Raw genomic sequence first — 12,024 nt, 5'->3', positions numbered from 1 at the left:
CACTTTGCGGGAACTGACTAACTGCCACTGACATCTCCAGTGACACTAACACAGAGATCAGTAATAATACTACACTGTCACTGTACTAATGACACTGGCTGGGAAGGGGTTAACTGTATACCTAACAATGTTTACTGTGTGTAGTATGTGCTGCTTTTACTAAGCAATGTGCCTGATTTTACTCCATGCTTTTGTTAACACAGAGCTCTGTTCTGTCATTCACCCAGCCAATCAGCAAGTTCTGGTCAGAAATCTTTGTCCAGGACCCTCTGATCGGCTTGTGCTGTAGTGAATGACAGCACGGCTAGGTGGCTGGCATATACGCGTGCCCCTACCTGGGAACACTAGATCATGTGATACGTGATCCAGTGCAGCGGGGGTACACTGTAAAGCTACAGGAGGCAGCCTGGAAGTGGTTAAGGTAAAACATTCTAGTTTTTAGAACCACATTACAGAAAACTTAAGCTAAGATATATTGAGATAATATGATGGAAGCCCCCCCCCCCCATTCTACAGTGACACACAGAGAATAATGCCATAGTAACTGCTGCATAGGGGGAAAATATATTCATATTTGCGTGATTGTCATTCCCGCTCAGTTCTTTACTTATATAAGGCATCAGTAATCTCTATCTCTCCAAATACTGAGAAATAAAAGTTCTAGAAAGTTCTGCTGGCTGGTACTGGGACTGTTTCCCCAGAAAATATCGTTCATAGCCATGTTCGCCATTAATATAGAATTCTGCATTATTCATTTACCAAACAATGGAAATATTGCGACACATGTTTCTGCGTGCACCAGCTTTAATACATCTCCCCCGGTGCATTTTATTTCCATGCTGTTAATAGAGCATCTCAGCACATACATACAGTGTAATACATTTTTTTGTATTTGTAATGTATTTGTGCACTAGGAATTGTCTAGTTTACATCATTTAGCTAATTCCCTGTGTCTGTGATCCTCAATTCAGCAACCCTCTCTCATTCTGACTGTATTTTATCCCTGTGGTGCTTATTTATAATCTAAGGTCTTTGCTTAGTGCACTTCGCTAGGTCCATTTGTGTTTTGCAGACTCCTCATCCAATGCCTTTTATAATGTGAACACTCAGCAGTTGGTCGACAAATCAAAGGCATTGTGTTCAGTATCTGAAATTTTTTAGGGCTCTGGTGTCAGCTCCAGAAATACCTCCTGATGATGGTTGTCACTGGGGGCGAATGAAGCCTTCTCATACAGAACTGTCTTCAGAAATCAGCCATATCTGATGGCTCCTTTGAATCAAAAGAGAGAGTATGGCAGCATACAGCATACCTAGTTCTTATGGTGGACTTTGTTGTTGAAAGAATTGGAGTAAGGATGAGGACAAGAATGAGAATCCCAGTGGGGACCCCAAACTGCTTTCAGATATTAACCTTTTTTGTGGCTTGGCTTTTTTTTTTTTTTGCTGAAATCTCCTATCAATTGTAAATGAAATGTATATCTAAAACACTAGTTGTTGCTTTATGTAGCTTCATTCTGTAGTAAGTTTAGTACCGTGACAGAATTTAATACATTTTGAAATTGTGTGTCCTGTTTCTCGACCCCTGGTGATTGTTAAGTCTGTCTGTGTGACAGATGCAGAATATTTACATGTCTAAAAAAAGTTTGTTCATTAGTCTTATAATCTGAGTGACTCTGCCACAATTTGTTTTTTTCTTAAATGAAAGCGTTATACATACTACATGCTTTGTGTCGATTTTAACTACCTTAATATTTCCTCTACAGGATTTTAAGTGCAAGTTTCTACTTGATACTAACCCAACAGGGTGCTCTCTCTAACCTTCTTACCAGTAATGCCCCACTTTTTTCCAGTATGTAGTCACATCACCGGCTTGCCTTTCACTGTAGCATGACAACTGACAGTTCTCCTCTCACACTGTTAATCATGATGTTGATTTTTGTCACCCAGTGCTTACACCTTACGTGACAGTAACATAAGAATGTCTTTTGAAGACCCTATGGTAGGGCAGTATGGGGCATGATTCTCAAGTTGTTTTATGGTACGTAAGTCATACTAACATTTCAGACTGGTCTGTCATCTGCATTGCTGGAAAGACTTGATTATTCAACATTGGAGGCCAATATCTGCTGTAGGCACAAAGAGGAGAGAGATAAAGAGAGGACCCCCCCCCCCCCCCGTGTGCTAAGATGTTAACACCAGTGATTGTTTTAATGTGCTAGTAAAGTCCATTTGTTTTACGTTTTACCTACAAGTAAGCCTATAATAAAGCTTGCCTGTAGGTACTGTAAATATCTCCCACATATTCACCATTTAGGACCTAAAGTGCAGGAAAGTGTAGACCCGTCACTCTGTCCAGTAAACTTCATCCAATTATCCAAATGGGAATACCAATAAGGTATACTAAGTGGGACCGCACTTTATCATATTTCCAACATCCACCATAGGCTCCCAGGAAGAAACTCCAAGGGGAGTCGACAAAGTCCATTTTAACAAGATTTCTTTCTTTGCCTAATACAAAAAACACTGGTCATCCTCGTGAATTTTTTGCATAATACAAAAAAAGTGGTCATCCTCTTGAGAACCTAATAGGGCTAACTCCGAGGAGGTAGGTAGAGACAATTGCAACCTGAGATTAAGCTCTGTGAAAATATTGGACCAATATGATACAATGACAGGGTATTACCAAAACTTATAAAAGTATGATCCCAGGTGCAATTGACATTGGGAAAATTAGGATCTGGATCCAGGCACATACTATAGAGTCTCAAAGAAGTGTAATATACCCTGTGTAAAAATTTGACCTGGATTAGCTTGTCCCTGGAGGGGATAACAAGTTTTAAACAGTTCTCCCAATCTTCTTTATCTAGGGATGGGATATCATTCTTCCACATTTACCACAGGTGGTCCCCTTTGGGAGAATTAACCCCCAAAAAGCTCCATATAGAGCAGAAAGGGGCTTATCTAAGATTCCCAGGGCCAGCAACTCCTCAAAAGGATCAGCCTGGAGGAGAGGAAACTGAGGAAACTGAGCTCTAGCAGCATGATGCAATTGAGAATAGCAAAACTGCATCCAGGCGGGTAGGTGAACTTTGTGGGAAACAAATCGTATTTTAACATGTCCCATTCATATACCATACATGTGTGTTGCTTGTGACAGGATGAGACTGTGTCACTGTAAGAAGATAGGAAAATGTAACGTTCCTAACTAGTGTTTCTAGACAGGGAAAGCTGTGTATTTTGCTTTCTCTGGATTCTGCAGCTCTGCATCAGAATATTTAATCCTGTGTCCAGGTTTTGCTAGTCACCTGCAACCTGGCTGAGTACACAGGTGTGAATACAGTATACTCAAGTCTGAGGATAGCTCAGGGCTCCCAGTTTGGAGACAGCTCCCAGTGGGGAAGTATTGAAGAAAGTTGGGCAACACAGTCTAAGAGACTGGTAAGAGGTACAGCATGGTACTGCAGTTGAATCTGAATGAGCCTATGAGCCGGGTGGCTCAGAATTTTACCGTGTTTGCATTCTGCTGAAGTTGAAGGAGATCCCCTGTGTAGAAAATCATTTGTTTGTGAACTTTTGCTTTCTTTCAAAAAAAAAAAAGTTGGCTACCAAGCCCTTAAAAATAGTTCCTGTCTGCTGTGGACTGTACTCATCTACCATGAGAGTTAACTACTCCATGTCACATGGTGTACAGAAAAACACAGCTCAATAGATATGGTGTGAGCAAGTCCTTAACCACTTGCAACCTGCCCGCCGTCAAATGATGGCGGAGTGGTGCACCTATTGTTCTGGGACACTGTCATATGACGGCGCATCAGAACAGCCTCTCTAATGCACGCCTGGGGGGTGTGCCCTAGCAACAGTCAATGACATGACTCTTTACCCATGTGATCGGCTGTGTCCAATCACACCCAGTCACATGTAAATGAGGAAGTGCCGTTATTCGGCTCTCCTCGCCTCACACTGTCAGAGTGTGAGGCCAGGAGAGCCGATCAGCGGCTCCTCCTCATAGGGGAGTCAAAAACAAGTAATCAGGACACTGATCATCAGTGCCCTGATTACACAAAATTTAAATAAAGTGCCAATTACTGCCCACCATCAGTGCCCACAGTGCCCGCCACTAGTGCCCACAATCAGTGCCCACAACCCATGCCCATAGTGCTGCATGTCAGTGCCCATCAGTGCCTGCTCTTTTAGGCATTGATAGGCACTGACTGGCAGAACTATGGGCACTGATTGTGGGCACTGATGGTGCTGCCCCTCAGTGTCCATCAGTGCCACCCGTCAGTGCCCATAAGTGCCACCCATCAGTGTCCATCAGTGCTGCCTGTTAGTGCCCATCAGTGCGGCCCATCAGTGCCTCCTATCAGTGCCCATCAGTGCCGCATATAAGTACCTCCTCATCAGTGCCACCTCATCAGTGCTCATAATGCCCATCAGTGCCGCCCATCAGTGCTGCCTCTCAGTGCCATCAGTGCCACCTCTCAGTGCCCATAAGTGCCACCTCTCAGTGTCCATCAGTGCTGCCTATCAGTGCTCATCAGTACCACCTATCAGTGCTGCCTATCAGTACCTCCTTTCAGTGCCCATCAGTGCCGCATATAAGTACCTCCTCATCAGTGCCACCTCATCAGTGCCCATAATGCCACCTCATCAGCGCCTATAAGTGCCACCTCATCAGTGCCCATCAGTGCAGCCTATCAGTGCCCATCAGTGCCGCCTCATCAGCGCACATCAGTAAAGGAGAAAAATGATTTATTTTCAAAATTTACTCACAGAAAATAAGAAAAACTTTTTTTTTTCAAAATGTTCTGTCTTTTTTTTTTGGAAGAAATAGAAAACCCAGAGCTATTAAATACCACCAAAAAAAAGCTCTATTTGTGTGAAAAAAAATTATAAAAATGTCATATGGGTACAGTGTAGCATGACCGCGCAATTGTCATTCAAACTGTGAGAGCGCTGAAAGCTAAAAATTGGCCTGGGCAGGAAGGGGGTGAAAGTGCACTGTAGGCAAGTGGTTAAATAGTAAAATAAAGTGCAAAGAGCAAGTGCAAAATGTTGATGCATGATTTTTTGTGGTGAGTTATAACACATCATAACTCTTTATGCAATGCTATTAAATAAAGTCCACAGTGTTAAGAGCAACGCCTTAGTCCAAACACACAGCTGTCCATGTTGCCTGCCTTATTTGTGCTGTTTTTCTCTTTTGTACATACTGTACTTCTTTCCTGCTAATCTGTTCATTCTCTTCTTTGCTTTTTACTTGCTATGTTCATCAAACACTCTTCTTATCTGCAATTATAACAACTAGCTCTGCAGTTTCTGTTTCAGTTAAAGAGATTGTCTCAATCTTCCCATTTAGGGCAAAGTGACAGACATCTATAAAGCCCAGTCACCTACTTACTTATACTAACCTTTGCTGCACTCCTCTAAGGCTAGGTTCACACTATTGCAGTTTACCTGCAGCAATGTTTGCATGGGCACAGCAGCCCATTCTTTTGAATGGGTTGCTGTACTAGCAGGAAATAAAGGAAAGGGGCACTGCAACTTTTCCGAAACCACAGGTGCTGTAAACCACATAGTTCTATGCATTTCTGCACACATGAGTCATTTCTAAAATGCTGCACTCATTTTTTTGTATGACTAAAATAAATGAAGTAAATATTGAGCGATTTTTCTAAAATACATCATAGGCATACTTAGAAAACACACTAAAACACATTATACAACAAGCATGAGAATCTTTCACAACCTAGTCACACAGAGGTGCCAAATCCGAAGAGCGTTTACAGGTTTTCTAGCAGCATAACTTGCACATCTAATTTCCCAGGGAGCACACACAAGTAGCAAATGCAGGGGGCATATGGGCACATTCTCCCACATTGGCACTACTCCCGTCTGGCTGTTTATGTAATATGGCTAGATGGGAAGCAGTTAAAGTGGAGTTCCGGCCACAAAATCGACATCTATAAAGCCCAGTCACCTACTTACTTATACTAACCTTTGCTGCACTCCTCTAAGGCTAGGTTCACACTATTGCAGTTTACCTGCAGCAATGTTTGCATGGGCATGCATGGGCACAGCAGCATGGGCACACATGTTTGCATGGGCACAGCAGCCCATTCTTTTGAATGGGTTGCTGTACTAGCAGGAAATAAAGGAAAGGGGCACTGCAACTTTTCCGAAACCACAGGTGCTGGAAACCACATAGTTCTATGCATTTCTGCACACAGGAAAATGCAGAACAATTTTCAACGTGTGATAGTGCCATAGGAAATAATGGCACCATTATGTGTCTGCTAAACAGCAGCATGTTTGTGCTGTGGGTGCCAGAATGTGTATGATTTACATGCAGTCCTGCACCCACATCGATGTGAACCTAAAAGATCCATTGTTCAGCTGGGGCGGTCACAAAATAATCAGTGCTTCTATACTAACCTTTGCTGCAGTCCTCTAAGGCTAGGTTCACACTATTTCAGTTTACCTGCAGCCATGTTTGCATAGGCACAGCAGCCTATTCATTTGAATAGGTTGCTGTACCTACAGGAAATGAGGATAAGGGGCCCGGCACCTTTTCCTAAACCATTTCTATGCACAGGAAAATGTGATATGATTTTTTAATGTGTGGGGTGCCATAAGAAAAAATGGCACCATCACGTGATGAATGTGAATCTAACCTAAAGGTTCATTGTTCAGCTGGGGCTGTCACAAAATAACCAGAGCTTCTAGATACAAAGGAGCATGAAACCTACCCTCATGATGCAGTGTTGCGGGCTAACTGCCAAAGACCATGTCCAAAAACTGCCATGTGAGCAGGAGGATGATGTCATCAACCCTGTTTAAGCCCTGAGACCATCTGACATTAAGTTAGAAACAGCTGGAGAGTGCAAGAAAGGTGAGTAGGAAAGGTTTGGGGGGTAGGTTTTAACATGACTATGTTTGCCTGAATGAGCAAATTGAAGGAGCCTATATAGGAGTGCTGTCAGGCAGCAGTTTTACAACACATAATACTGCAGCACTTCCCGCTCCTAGATTATGAAGATGGATTTTGACAAGAAAGGGTAGGGACTGGGAACCCTGCATTGGACCTCTTGCCGCTAACCCATAAAGGGGCTGCAGCATGGGTGGCTGTTACAGTATAACCACTTTCCTTCTAAAGCATGTTTTACATTTTTTACAAACATGTTAAACTCTGCAGTTTTGACTACATTTATAATGTTGATTGATAATTGTGCACTTGTTTAACAAATCTTTATTTTCAGAAAAAAGACTAAAATGAATGTGACAATAATAAAATAACTTTTGTACTTATAAAGTTAATTCCCCCTGTGTATTGTTGCCAGCTCTGATGTGCTCTGCATAATAGTTTAATCATAAAAAAAAAATAAGTGCAGTGCTTTAGCAACTACCTACCTACACTATATTGTCAAAAGTATTGGGACACCTGCCTTTACACGCACATTAACTTTAATGGCATCCCAGTCTTGGTCCGCAGGGTTCAATATTGAGTTGGCTCACCCAATGCAGCTATAACAGCTTCAACAACTCTGGGAAGGCTGTGTGCAAGCTTTAGAAATGTGTATATGGGAATGTTTGACCATTTTTCCAGAAGCACATTTGTGAGGTCAGGCACTGATGTGGACAAGAAGGCCTGGCTCGCAGTCTCCCCTTTAAATTCATCCCAAAGGTGTTCTATTGGGTTGAGGTCAGGACTCTTTGCAGGCCAGTCAAGTTACGGTGTGTTTGCATTGCTTATCTGGGGAAGAGATGGCAACAGGATGCAGTATAGGAAGAAGGCAACCTTATAGAACACTTTTGAGATGAATTAGAGCGAAACTGCGAGCCAGGCCTGCTCCCCCAATATTAGTGCCTTACCTCACAAATGCACTTCTGGAAGAATGGTCAAATATTCCTATAGACATTAGACATGCTCCTAAACCTTGTGAACAGCCTTTTCAAAAGAGTTAAAGCTGAAAAGGGTGGGCCAACTCAATATTAAGCCCTACAGACTAAGACTGGGATGCCATTAAAGTTCATGTGTGTGCAAAGTCAGGCATCCTAATACTTTTGACAATAGAGTGTATATATACAGTATATTGGGTAGTTATGGAAAAATATATTAAATGAGTCATTTCTAAAATGCTGCACTCATTTTTTTGTATGACTAAAATAAATGAAGTAAATATTGAGCGATTTTTCTAAAATACATCATAGGCATACTTAGAAAACACACTAAAACACATTATACAACAAGCATGAGAATCTTTCACAACCTAGTCACACAGAGGTGCCAAATCCGAAGAGCGTTTACAGGTTTTCTAGCAGCATAACTTGCACATCTAATTTCCCAGGGAGCACACACAAGTAGCAAATGCAGGGGGCATACGGGCACATTCTCCCACATTGGCACTACTCCCGTCTGGCTGTTTATGTAATATGGCTAGATGGGAAGCAGTTAAAGTGGAGTTCCGGCCACAAAATCGACATGATCGATTTTGTGGCCATCCGCTTGCTTTTCCTCACCTGAAACAGAAATGGATAGTTAGGATTTTTTTTTTTTTTACTTACCTTGTTATTGTAGAAAGATATACTCACCTTTCTTCCACTTCCTCCCTCGGCGGCCGCGGCCCGCGCCGTCACTTCCGGTTTGCAATGATTCCTGGGAGCTGAACGTCATCGCTCCCAGGAATCAATGCGATGGCACCGGCCCCGCTCATCACTTCCGGTGCAATGCCGCATTCCTTGCTAAACAGCTTCTGGGCATGCCCAGAAGTTGTGGAGGAATGCGGCGCCGCACCGGAAGTGACGAGAGGGGCCGGTGCAGGCGCATTCTGGGAGAAGAAGACACGGAAGAGGACGCAGAAGAGGATCGCGCTGGCTTCAGCTGCCCACATCAGAGATGGCAACGCTGGAGAAGAAATTTTAAAAGTGAGTATTTCTTCTTGCAGGTAAGTGCGAACCGGGACAGATCAGAGGCTAGCCATTGTGGAATGTACTAGCCCCGACTGTCCCGGGGGTATTTTCATTGAAAAAATGTTTTTGTGCCCGGAACTCCACTTTAAAGTTTCCTTATAGCAGCAATGCACAGGTTAACTTCTTCATTTTCCCTTGCACTGCAGTGACCAACTGTCATATTCATGGGGTCAGGATAAAAAAGCCTCACTTTTTGGATCACATTTTTACTAACTGTAGCAAAGGACACAGAAAAAAGCAAGACAACTGTTAAAATGAACAGAGATTGAAATCATGCTATTAATAAAGTTTGTCCTCAATATTTGGTTTTGTGATCTAGGTCCTTTTATTCCACTTAAAATATAATGGTATGCAATGAAAGGAAAGACGATTCTCATTCAAACTAGGGAACAAAGAGGGGCTACAGTGGGCAGCCTTAAATCTAGCATTATTTAGCTTAATGGAGGTGTAATAAGATCTGAAGCTTATTATTAGGTTTTGTTTAAAAACTGCCGAAATTTCTAACCTACTTCATTTTTAAATGAACAAATATATCACACAGATAATGTTGCCATTGCTAAGAGACGTTAATTGGAATGGCTGTGATGCATGCAGAAGGAGTAAGATATTATTCTGACCACAAATGAAAAATAATGAGTCTTAATCTAACACAATTTACTAAGCATATGTTCCTTTACATTATTATCACATTGCAGCTCTTTTGCTTTTTAAATGAATATGCAAAATATTTCAGAACATTTCAGATTTCTGCAAAACTTCATCAGAACTGGTTTGATAATATGTGTTTCAAATTATTATTATTTCTAATAATTTTGTATTTCTTTGTTTTGTGCCAGCATGCAAAAAGTGCTGCACAATGAAAGGTAAATATAAACAATCTATAATATAGGGGTGTAAAGATCTACCTTGAGACAAATGTGTTTTGAATAGGTAATTAACTAGCAAGTAATGCTTACAGATTTTAAAGTGCATTTACATGTTTATTTTTCAAGAAGCCCTCACCCCTAGCCTCCCCCCCCTCATATACAGATCTGTGTTCCCCCTCCATCAGCTCTGTATTTAATCACTTTCAACAACAAAAGTTCTAATGCCTGGTTACCCAGCTTGCACATTTAAGTCTTGGATTTGAATGGGATACTGCCTTGCACTAGTTTTTTTATGGGCCAGTCCGCAGGCAATGCAGGAAGCTGCAGCTGTTTGAGGGGATAGATACAGAGCTGCTGGGGGTAGACGCAGAGTTGGGGAGAGGGCTGTGGGAAACCTAATTTAAACAAGAGTGGTTTATAGTACTCCTGTGGACCACTTAAGATACAATGGAGGGTTAAAGATCCTGGAGGGGTATTTGAGGAAGGTACCAACAGCCCAGGGAGGTCTATGTTGAATAGGAAGTAGACAGGCTAGAGCCATTTTAAAAAAAAATCTTAAATTCTCTAGTGTGACTGTTTGAGAGTCATGTCTGACATTTTCTCCTCTACAGGCAAGTGAACCCTTAGTTACAAACCTGTATCTGTGTAGAAGCACAGCTGCTATACATTTCTGTTTTTCATTTCTGCTGAAGAAAAACCTTTTTATGTTAGTGCAAAGCTGAAAGAAAGCTACTGCTGAGTTGCAAAATAAGTGGGGTTTTATTTAAGTGCAAGCAGCGTGTGGTAATCAGGTATGATCTGACTGCCCTCTGGCAAAAATATCTTCTAAGCACTCTATAAACATGCAAAATCTGCTGTGCCAAGCTTACATGTTTACTTCAATGAGCAGGAATGAGGAAGGAGTGAGGGTAGGAGAAAGGCAGCAACCTTTAGTAAGGCAGCAACCCTGTTAGTGGTGCTGGGTTTTCAATTACTTTCAAAGGCCACCATGCTGGAAAGGAATAAGGACCTCATTAATTGGGGGGGGGGGGGGGCTGACTTGTGTGTGCTGCTAATGGCCGCTTGATCGGAGAGCTTCAGGGCAGAGAGGGGCTTTAAAGCTACTAGGGGACACAGCAGACAGTGGAGTTACCCCATTCAACACCCTGATATCCCCCACGACATCCTGGGAATGACCCAAATGAGGAAGGATGACAGAGGGCCACAATAACTCATGAAGTTCTTCCTCCGGACCTCTTGAGGCGGCGGTAAAGATGGTACTGGCTCCTCAGCCCCCCGCTGCCACAGACAGACACAGCAGTCACTACACTGACCTCCCGGATGAGCGTCTGGCTTCTGGAAAGTCTCCTGGGGCTGCACTGCCCCACTCACCCTCTCCTTCATCAAGTCCTCTCTGTACTAGTCCAGCCAAAGCCAGGATCAGACTGAACTGTGACCTGACTGTCAGCCTGGTGAGTCAAGGGGAAACCCTCTCCTCCCCACAAAGCACATTTCTTGTCTCCATTGTTTCCTTCCCCACCAACCAGCCTGTCATGGACTATCTTTTAAAAGAAATGCTGGTGTCCCTGCAGCAATCACTACAGTACATGCTGATATCACTACTCTCACACAGTGTAACAATCCTACAGGCTCACCTGAGTCAGAGGACTGCTGGCCGGAGGTAGGAGTGGAGCCCAGTGGCAAAGACCGCAGGCAGGTAGTAGGTGCTGGATACCTGGATGGACACCGCGTAGCACTCTGATGAGGACACGGGTTCACCTGAGGTGCGGAAACTAAGTGCTAGCTGGTTTTCACTAGTGCCCCTGATGGTGGGGATAGACTGCGCTGCAAGCTAACACCAGGATGCGGTCCTCAGGATCACCCAGCCAGGCAGAGTGCTGGTTCGGTCCGAAGGCAGAGGAGCAGACAAGGGATAACCAGAGAGAAGTCAGATGAGCCAAAGGTCGGGGCGGGCAGCAGTAAACGTGGTCAGACAATCCGGATCGGCAACAGAGGTAGCAGTTCAGTAGGTCCTGGTCAGCGTTGGATTTGTCGTAGTAGATAAGAGCAGCAGGTGAGGAGTAGCTTGATCAAGGCTCAGGAGCTCAATAATCAGCGAGCTGGAGTGCAAGAGGCTGGACTTATATAGGGAAGTACCAGGTGTGGGGAATCAAGGGTGATGAGCAAGGCTTGGCAAGACTAAGGTTGT

Source organism: Pelophylax lessonae (genome assembly GCF_965119305.1).
Source record: "Pelophylax lessonae genome assembly, chromosome: 1".
NCBI lineage: Eukaryota > Metazoa > Chordata > Amphibia > Anura > Ranidae > Pelophylax > Pelophylax lessonae.
The sequence above is the reverse complement of the archived record's forward strand: the minus strand, read 5'-3'. Positions refer to the sequence as shown.